This window comes from Indicator indicator, chromosome 8 (assembly GCF_027791375.1).
Source record: "Indicator indicator isolate 239-I01 chromosome 8, UM_Iind_1.1, whole genome shotgun sequence".
NCBI classification, from domain to species: Eukaryota; Metazoa; Chordata; class Aves; order Piciformes; family Indicatoridae; genus Indicator; species Indicator indicator.
In genome coordinates this window covers 18,197,208-18,208,668 of record NC_072017.1, presented here as the reverse complement: position 1 = coordinate 18,208,668, position 11,461 = coordinate 18,197,208, and positions in this window count along the sequence as shown.

The window sequence follows — 11,461 nt, the reverse complement described above, 5'->3', positions numbered from 1 at the left end:
TTTCCTTTTGTATACACAAAGAAAGAATCCACTCTGCTTTAATTTGGGTTTGCACTGATTTCAGTATGCTCCAGTGATGGATATGAATGTGATTATTTGTGAAAAATACTAATTTCTTCTAGATATTTTATATAAAAACACAGAAGTGACAAAAACCTAGTAGGCATTTAGACTAGAGAGGTTAAGTCTCATCTGGCTTTCAACTACAATCTAGTTCAGTAGCAGTGTATTATACTGTACTCATCCCTTACCTGCTATGGACACTATTTATGATGTTACCACAATAAGCATGAAAAATGCTCCAAACTGAGAAGGAATCCTATCTGAATGTTTAAGATCCCTTTTCAGACATCACCTCTGGATTTCTAATTTCTGACAGCAAAAGGTTTTTCACAGGGAAATGCGGCTGAAAAATTTAGCGTTTTTCATTGGGTCTCAAATGTATGTAGTCCACTCTTCTTTCAGCAAAATAATGGTGATCACCTGTAAAACTTTCCAAAGAAATGAGAAGACATAACATAAATAGAATAGAAATACATTTTGCTCTTTAAGTTTTTTTACAAGACATTAAACAAGTCAGTTTGTGTCATATATAAATAATTTCTCAAATCTGGTATCATAAGGCATTCTTACAATTAGTGATTGTGGCCTTAAAGTGGCTTTGATCTGAGCATACCTGCTATTTTTTTAGCATGTGTACCTACCTTGCTGAGAATCTCCATTAGTAATTTTGTTGGTTTGACTTTTGTATTTTATGAAATTTTTCAGTGGCTTCTGTCTGAAATACAGATTGATTTATTTTTAACCACTGTCACTACTTCACTGTAATTTTTAACTCTTTTTGGCTTTTTCCTTGTATGTAATAGCTTGTCCTCATACAATAGCTATCTGTAACCAAGAGTTTCTGCTGAAGCTGGAAAATCTTGATGACAATTTGAACTGGGAAACAATGGGCAATGGTAAGAGTATCAGCTGGACTGTGCTCATTATGGTCATGTGAGTTATAAAATCTATTTTTTGTTAACACACTGCTGTTAGACATTTTGCAAAAATTCTCTTAAGAATAGTTAGATAAATCTAGCTGTCCTGCATAAAATTCATCTCAGTCACCCAAACCTTCATGTATCTTCTGGCTAACTTGTTGCCTTTATACATACACTATGTAACTTGTATTTCTATTTGTAATGATACTTTGATTAACTATTTGGTGAAAGATAATTGTCCACATGCAAGATGGTTCTGACAGAAGAGTTTTATTGTACTATCTATTTAATAATAAGGGTAAACTTATTTATTAAGAAAAATAAGTCTTTTATAATTGGAAGTAATCAGTGTACTTCATGTAATCTGGCAGCAAATGACTGTGCACCCACAGGGCTACTTAAGTTCAGAACCAATTTGGTAATCTTCCAACTGGAAATTACAATAAATTAAGGTCATTTCTCCAAGGAATGACATAAACACTTAGGTAATGGAGCTCCTCTCTTTATGTTGAATCACATATATAAAATTAGAGCCTGCTTAATTACATCTATTGTTAAATGTTTCGATCAGGTATTTAAATACTTGCAGTGGGACTCACAATCACATTTCTCCTTGCTAAGCTAGAAATATTAAACCTCCAAGCAATCAGAGCAGACGTATCTGTTTTGCACAAAATGTAGCAGGAGAAAAGAGCCTAACTACTAAAGCTACAAAGGATTTAAAAAAAGGGCCCAGACTTACTGACTGTGTTTTGGGGTTTTTTTATGTTTCATATTAAAATACATGTCTCAACTGTATTTTTACACCACATGGTTACAAATTGCAATTATCAGTTGCTCACAGCAGATTACAGTTAGTATTTTTTCTTTTCAAAATGTAAAAGACATAAGATATTACATTAAGCAGGCATTTTTTCTTCTTGTTTCTCCACATCTCCATGTAATTTTGCAAGATACAATATATCTTCAAAGGAGAGGCTGGTCAGTGTACAATATTGTGTGAGACCACACAAGCCAGATTGTCTTTAGGCTGCTCTGAAGTCTAGAAATATTCATATGTAAATACTGTCATTTTCTATGGTGATAAAATAGGAAAACTCCATTTAGTACTCAGAATTTGCTCCTTGGCATTTTATTATTGATGTAATCCTTAATTAAAAATCAAAAGCATTGACACAAACCCAGATTTTTTGAAATAAATGTTTAGGCAGCTCAAGTCCTTGATGTGCTTGCCATGTTTCAGTCCTGGTAGCCTGACTTTGGCTGTGAGATTCACACAGGCTTTCTAATAGTAGTACTGCACTAAGAAGGATGATTCAGCCTGGGGCCATTGTGTGCCTTCTAAGAGAACAGATGTGAGACTTTTGGGGAAATTCTTTGCTGTTCAGTTGATTCATTAACCTACTTAGTTCTGCACTCCACAATCCCTCGTTTTCCTTCCTTATTTAAGGCAGTAAGACCAGAAAAGGCTTTCTCATGAGGCTCGGAGAGGCAGAAAGACAGTACTGCACTGAGCAGATGGGAATATATAGATGCAGCAGGATTTAATTCAGACCATAGCAAGCAATAGACTCTAAGTTTACAAACACCTGTGAATTTAATGTTTTTAATGTTTAGTTTTTTCAGTCTATTCAAATAAACCAATATGCAGTAAGTTGACTCAAAAATGCCAAGAACTGTATTCAGACTAGCTAAAAATCCCTGAGCAAACCATAGCTGTTGACAACTGAGCTACAGAGTCTGTGTTTTACTGAATTTTGTTCACTTTAATCATGTATGAAAATTACAAGAAGAAATGTATTAAACTTGTATATATGAATGTGACAGTTAAGCATGAACATTCTGGACATAAAAAAAATACTTAATCATCTTTCTTAGATAATGGTGTTTGATGTTGTTCCTGGAAGTACTTTAAATAAAAGCAGATAGTATTAATAAATTAACATAATTTAATTTTAAGAGGAATTTTATTTATATACATGAATATGCATCCTCTTTAGGACAGATCTTTTCAGTTTTAAAAGGCAGGTACAAAAACAGAACAAAACAAAACCTAGAAGGTTATCTTAGAAGGGTCTTAATAATCCTGCTCATTCTACTTATAATGAAGTGTAAAATGGATACCTCACTTTAACCATCTATTACTATTTCTATTCCAACAGCATCTATAAAGCACACTTAATTAATTGTTCCTCTGTGGTAGACATTGTAGCCTGCAGTACAATACAGTCCTACTTCTGAGAGCTTATGATCTTATGGTGCTAGTCTCGTAATAGATCTCAGTAAGTAAATGGAGCACAGAAAAACCTAAAGAAAAGCCTGTAATATCCAAATTTATTGATCTTTGATTGCAGAATTGTAAAAGCAACAAGCAGTGCAAGTAGCAACAGGGGAGAAAAATATCAAGCTTCTTTTGTTAGTTTATAATAAGGATCCATTCAGCAATGTCTAGTGTGCTAGCTAGCAGACTAGACTCAGAGTACTATAAGCAGTTTTATTATAAACCTTGCTATTGAGAAATTTGTAAGACTGTCATAAAACTTCACTCAAGGCTGATTAGTGCCAAACAACATTATTTTTCCACTTAATAATAAATGGCTGCTGTTTAAAAATGGTTTACTTTGCAAAAGTAAAGAGAAAGATGTTTTCAAAGGCATAAATTGAGATTTTACACTCATTTGCATTTTCTTGGAATATCAGTCAATAATTCAAAACTGAAAAAAATGAGGCAAAAAAAAAAGCTTTTACACAATTACTGTGTAGCAAAGCATAATTTTGATGATTATGAGGAAGTGAAGATGGGCATTTGCCTTCATAATTTTTTTCCCACTCAGCAGGCTATTTTGTTTCCAACTCTGTCTTTTAAAATTGTAATTAGATTTTGGATTATGTTCTTTTGGTGATTGGAACTTTAAAAGGACAAGTTGCTAGAGATTCAGAAATTATCTTCTATAACTTTTCCTTCATATAATTTTATACCTGGCCATATTGTCATTTTAAGAGCTTCCTGCTGTGATAAATTGTAATGACTATCTCCCCATGATCACCTGTCAGCTATAAAATATTGCAATATACATTTTGAAATTGGACAAATTAATCTTCATGTGATAGACTTTTCCACTGTCTTATTTCTTATATAACTCAGTAATATTTCTTCTTCTAAATTTGGCTGCCTTCTAATTAATAAAATTAAATAAGAAAAGTTAGACAAAGGAAATTAAATTCCAAGTTGCCAAAGGATAAAGAGTTCAAGTAACATACACAAGAAGTATGACAACTCAAGGCCCTCGTTGCACCTCTGTTCTTCAGGGATTTCCAGACAATACAGTTTGTAACATCCCTGATTTTATTTTCTAAGGTACAACTGGTATTAGCTGACTTGGACATAAAAGTCTTCCTTAAAAGCATTCCACCTTCTCTCCAAGAACAAATTTGTCTTATGCTTTAGTAGCATATTCTTGACCCAGACACACACACAGAAAAATTTAGCTCCAGATATGAATAAAAGGAAAAGGACTTTGAGCGAAAAGGGTTTCTGACCATATTCTCAAATGAACAACTGAAAAATAACTCTCCTAACAACTTTGCAGTTTTTAAATTTCCTTTTTTCCTGGTGCTTCCTTGTAGGGTGGAAGATCAAGAGAATACTGCTCATGGAAGACAATCTAGTAAAAGGGAATGAATGCAGGCATATCACTAGTAAAGCGATCTAAGTCTTGGAACTACAACTAGAGGACAGGATGTTTTTGCAACTTCAGCCTTCTTAGTTCTTAGGTTTTGTGGGAACAAAATTACTTCTGCTTACAGGATACAGAATATCTTCCTTCTCCCTCTAAAATCCTCAGGCACTTGAAGGGAAAATCCCATGGAGTTGCCTCTTTGGAGAAGACAAAAATTAAGTTTTAATCAGTAAAATTTCCCAAAACATCTTTTAGTTGCAGTTAGATTGTTAGCCAGCTCAAACTCAGAATTAAAGACTGCCTTGTTGCTCCTATTACAGCCAATGACCTTCGGCTCAGAATTCCTAAATAATTTTAGAAAGGAAAACAGGACCTGCTACAGATGTGTGAGGTAAGTCCCATATAAGGAATAAATGAAAAATAACATTGTATTTTCCTATACTGGTGGTACATATACATGCATTTAAAAATATTATATAAACTATGTGTAGGGATGTTTTGTGACATGGAAAATTTGCTTTTCATGGTAGCACATGATGGCAGGAATTCTTTTCCCTTGTATATGACATGGCACTGAAATGTGAGATATATGATTTTGTGGGAGAATAACAGTTTTAATTATATTACATGTTTAAAATCCCAGATGATGATAATATAACTTCAGTAGCTTATTTCTCCTGAGGCATCAACACCATTTATCACTACTACTTCCATCTGGCATGTCTGAACTATCATGATCAGCATTTTATGTGGAAATGAAAGCACTCAATATGGTGTCTCTTCTCTAATGCTCTGAGGTCAGATACAACTCTGTTGGAAGCAGTGAAGATGCATTTTTATCTCACACTTGAGAGACATCCATTTGACATATTTTATAGTTTTCTAGGTTAAGAGCAGCTAAGCTTTTTCTTACTTGAGCTGACCTGGCATGGGGTCATTTGTTGTAATAACAATCTAAGATTACTTCAAGTGTTGTTATGCTGGAGCATTAAAAGTTTGGCCCATGAAGCAAAATATCTGGGAGCTGAAATCCAAATTTCTAGTACTTTTTTTGCAAAATTTAGAGAGGCAATAGAGTAATTTACCTGTTTTGCCCCAAGGAAAGGCTGCATGTGGCTTCCTCAGCTATGTCTTTGTGAAGAGGTGTGTTAGTTGCTCTCCTTTACTCATGGGGTATTCATGAAATGTGGGCTGATGACTTTGTTTGAGTTTAAAACTTCAGTTCCAGTGTGTAAAAAATGTATGGCTGTTCCTTTTTACACAACAAATTCATGAGTCTCTGTCAACTTCTAAGCCTCAGTAATCCATCATGGGAAAAGCAGTGTTACCTCAAATATATTTTATCATCAACTCCTTTGCAGCCATTTGTGATCATTTTAAGATAGAGGAGAAAGTCTGGAATAAAATATTGAGGCTATAACTCTCCACAGATCACACCACATTCCTTGATTTCTTTAGAATTCATCCTAGTAATGTATATCTACTTACACAATTTCAAACTCCGTTTTTCAGCGTGGTATCAAAATAAACACACAGATTTCATTGACATTATACAGGTCTTGGAAAATTTAGTACAGCCAGGATGGAGGGTTTGGGTATATATGCACGTTTACTCTGAGCGTTGTCTTTTACTGCCTTACATGTTTTGTTCATTCTGCTAAGACAAAGAATCTTCCCAGAATTGCCATATACTAAGACTGAAGAGTCTACATTTGATGGCAAGCACTGAGTTAGTCAGGAGAGGACAAATTCTCTCTGTAGACTACTGCTTCTTTTGTTCATAAAAATCTACTCACCAATACTCATAGTAGTTGTAAAAAAAAAAAAAAAAACAACCACCCACCTAAAAATGTTCTCCATACTAACTGATTTTTCAGTCGTTCTACATTGAATCTACTGAGCAGCAGATAAAGGGTCAAATTCTTATATAATAGTGATTTACTCTGCTACTGATCTTGTATACTGCAAAAGAAAGGTGTCGTATGATACTATGCTACATGAAGACTAGAATCTTCCTCCATATGATTTAAAATTGTAATCTCATAAGCCTAAAAATTACTTGATGGAAAATTGTGCACTCCAGCAGCGATTTTTTTTTTATTACCCTTGAAAATTCCATGTGAAATGCTGTGCTTTTGAACAACAATCAGATTATTTGATTTCTGTGTTTTTCAGATATTTCCTAAATAAGAACTGTCAGCAGTTATCTGCAATTTACAGTATATGTACAATGTCTTCATGTTTAGAATACAGTTTGAATTCATAGTAGTCTCTCCTTAAAATGCAGTGATATCATACTACCCAAGAGTTCTTAGAGTACCAGTGCTTTTCTGATGTCATGTTTCAGGGTGGACCTTCAAAACTCTGAAGAACTTTAGCAGATATTTCCATTATTTATTTGTAATCAAAATCTGGAATAATTCCTAAATTTAAAAAAAAAAAAAAAAACCAACAACAAAACCACCAAAAACAAACAAACAAAAAAAACCCCAAACAAACAAAAACCCCCCAAAACCAAACCTGTTTCTAATTCTGAAATGCATTTAAAGTCTTGGGGGAAAGCTGCATGGAAAACTGACATTTTGCTTTGGTTTCAGATCCTGCTAAGAGTAAAGTACAAAATGTAAATAATCCAGTGTAGCATAATTAAAAAAAAAAAAAAAGGAAATAAAAGAAAAAATAGTGTCTTAGATTTAAGATGTTTGGACTAGATACTTTTCTGACAGTGCCTGTCTGAGTTGAAAGTTGTCTATGATGTGCAGAATGGAGCTTTTCTTTTTTTTTTTTAATTTTCTTCCCAACTGTCTACAGTCCTAATCTTGAAAAAAAAAAAAAAAAAGTTTTTCTTTTCATTTCTTTATTTTTCCACTCTCATGAAAATTTTACATGTTTTTAACATTTAAACAGTCAAAATTCCCCATCTGTGCCTGTAGTCATCTGTTTTCTTCCATTTGCCAGCTCAAAAATTAGAAATTCAAGTGGACAACTCAGCTCATTGCATGCTATTCAGGAGTCCACAACTTTATAGACTATGCCAGGGGTCTCCTGTTTGGAAGAGACTTTCTGATACCTACTATGAAGTATTAGTTATGTAAAAATTGAGCAACTGTCCCATCAGTTCTGGGGGGCAACCCAAGACCAGTCTTCTGACTAAGCTGAAGTGTATCTGCTTCAGACAAAGAAATGGAGTAAAATTTCATTTAGATTTTATGCAAGCAATAAACTCAAACCAGGTTTCACAGATAGGTATCCCCAAAATATTACAAGAGGCTCTTTAAGACATAACAGGGATTATCAGTTCATCTGTTAACATCATTTCAGTTGTAAAAATCACAGATCTGAACCCAGACAGACCACAAAGCAGATCATAAGAACAGATATGCTGAATTTACTGTCTTCATGAATAATCCCTAAATCAACTATCCTATGCTAGAATAAAACTATCTGCAGAATGGAGAGGTAAAAACATAAAGCTGTGCTAGCAAAACCTTTGCAGTAAGCAGGCTGACTCCCTAAGAAATGTGTCTCTTAGAAGCCAGTGGGTTCATGTCACCACAAACTGCAGAAATTGGAGACACCATTAAGTTCAGGTAAGAATACTTAAGACCATTTAATGCTTTTCTGGAAGAAATTCAGAAGCAACCACTGGTGAAACTCTAAGCTAACTCCATCATCTGCTGTAATGCTGCAGTCAATATGTCTTGTACAGGACTGTAGCTTTCTGGGGTTTTACATATATACACTGAAAACCTCAGATAAAGGCATCCCTTTACATAAATGCAAATCCAGTTTGTGCTAGGAGAGGGGAGGGGAGGAGAGGAGAGGGAGAGGGAGAGGAGAGGGAGAGGGAGAGGAGAGGGAGAGGAGAGGATCTTGGGTTTTGGAAAAAAGATGATTTTTCTAAATCACAAAGCACTGAAATCTGTTGTCAACTCTAAATTCGGCTACTTTTGTTCCCTAATATAGACATATAGTTTACTTTTAGAAAATAAGTAATTCCAGGACAGAGGCAAGGCTAAAAGACTTTTACTGTTATTACAATTTCTATAAATAGAATGAAAATTAGTTCTGATATATTAGCATAGTAATACCATATACAAATATATTTACCTTATCACCACTATTTTGCATAAAGTTTTAAAACATCCATCTCTGTTAATATGGAAAAGTTGAATCTTTTAATTTTTTTTCTTAACTCACTGGCTATCCATTAATATTTCCAAATAGCTTTTCTCATTCTCTGAAAACATACATGTCAGTTTTCATTGAAGAAATTAAAATTAGCACAAATTTGGAGAATTAAACATAACCAGCTAGGATAGCAAAGTGTCCTAAGGGAATGGTTCTTCCCTTAGGACACTTCTACTCTTGGAAACCTGTGGAAAATAGCTAATCATCAAGGAGCTGTTTTTTTCTGGCTTCATATTCTCCCCAAAATATAAACATGTTTTATATACTCTAAAGGGAAGAAGAAATGGCTCCATTTATTTATATTTGTTTTTTGAAATCTCAGAGTTGGAGTCCTTTAGGCAGTCTGGAAAAAAAACAAACAACAAAACCACTAAAAATCAGAGTTCCTAAATTACAGTCATCCCAAACTAAACCAGGTATCATCTGTGTGATAGCCAATAATATTACTGATAGAGGTCATGAAAGGCTTTAAATATGCAGATGAAAACCAGCCATTTGTTGTACTAAAAAAAACCCAGAGAGTCCATCACAAATATTTCTTTTATATTAGCTGAGATGAAATTAGGATAGTGTTGTAAACAAATCTCATCCAAACAATGATTATAATTTTCCCCAAATATTTTAATGTGATTATAGAATGTGAATATATAATGTGATGGTTTCAAGTTACTGTCTCCTTAGTGCCTTTGAAAGTTTTATTTGAGCTGCCATTATCACCCTTCAAATCTACTTATTGTTTATTCCTTTTCCATTTTTTTTTTTAAGGTCCATGTAACTAATACAACAGGGGAAACTATTAAAATTATGGAAACTACTTCACAACATGTATTTGAGTTAAAAGTAAATGCTCTTGTGTTAGAATGCTCATGTTTGTTCTGAGGTTTTGTACCACTTTACTAATATAAAAGACAGGTAATTATAACAATTTCTATAATTCTCCTACAGTTTTATCACCTTGAACCTAGTCTGTGTTACAGTGGGTTTTCCTGCAAAATGAGAATGGAATTATTTTATTTTTCTCCTTACTTGTTTACCTTCTGTGAAAATACATATAAAAACACATACACATTTACAATGAGAATATATGGTTCAGGCTTTTGTGCTTGAACACCTATATTGGACCTTAGTCACACAAAGGACTCTAGGAGGAGAATTTCTAAGGAGAATCAGTGTCTGAAAAAATGTTGTGAGAAGCCATAAAAGAATCTTCCAAAAGAATCTGAGTCTCTGTATAAGTAAAGACAATATCAGGTAACCTTTCTGATATTTCAAATTTATTCATGTAATTTCTCATCATGTCAACACTGCGTCAGTAAAAATTGGAAAATAGTTCAATACTATTTTTAATGTAGTCTTTCTGCCAGTAATAAATTAAATTTTGAAGACTTTTCTAAAAGAAACTGAAAGTCTGATTTGAAAGCAAATTCTTAAAAGCGCTGAGCAGCACTCCCTATCTTCTTCCTTCTGCTTTCTGTTCTTGCAAACTGTTCTCCATTTCAGGTATTATTTGTCATATTTTCTGTAGTTATTATGTGTCTCCTGTGGTTGGATGTGGATTCATAAGCCTACAATTACGGCTATATCTCATTTTTAAAGCTCTTCTATTCTTTGGAAGAATTTTGAGCCTCTACTAATCGCTAAATATACCAAAAACAATTGGTACAGTACTTACTAGAGAGAAAAGAATGTCAGCTAGATATGACAACATGGGCCAATTTAGTTTCACCTGGGATCTGTTACAAAATGCTGTTCCTCTATTGCTTCCACTAATTTCTACTCTGACATGACCTCTATTATGTCCTTTTCAGGCTTTCTGCTGCTGCTTCTCATCTCCTTTCAGCAATTCTGTTGCTCTTTTGCCAGGTTTCTGCTGAAGTATTTGGTGTTAATACTTATTTGGATTAACAGTTGACGCAGTGTCTCTTCCTGTATGAACGTATGTAGCTTAATTAATGTTTGTAATATTAATTTATCATGATATGATCACAATTGTGAGGTTTTTTGGTAGAGTTTACATAAAGCAGTTGTTCTTTTTGTAGTGTAATTAACTGAGTGTTACTCAGTAGTTAGATTTTGGAGGCTTTACTTCCACATCCGAATGCTGAAAACTTCAGGTTAGATTAACAAACCATAAAATGTATTTAGTCATATTTAAAACTTATAAAGCACACCAGTAGGTAGTAGCTTGCTGTTTATATGTAATAATCATTCAGATAGTAATGGGGCTGTGAATAATCTGTGGATTCAATTTTTTGCCAGAGTTTTTGCTAAACAGTCTTGAAGATGAGCTATAATTTTTATCCTAGAAAAAAGTATGATGGTGAAAACTAGAAATAAACTAAATGTAAAATTAGAAAAGTAGACATGAATTCTGTAAATGAAGGTAACACTCATCAAGCCAACATGGATGGGTAATTAATCCTGTTGCTGAGTTTACTACTTAATATGTTTGTGTAGGGAATTTAGGGTGAAAATGCAGATCCTTTTTTTAAATCACATCCACAAATTTACACTCCATCAATCTAGTAACAGAAATAACTTTTTAGTTGTCTATAAACAGTCTAGAACGATGACCTTGCTTAGAGCTGAGATATAGAAAACTGAATC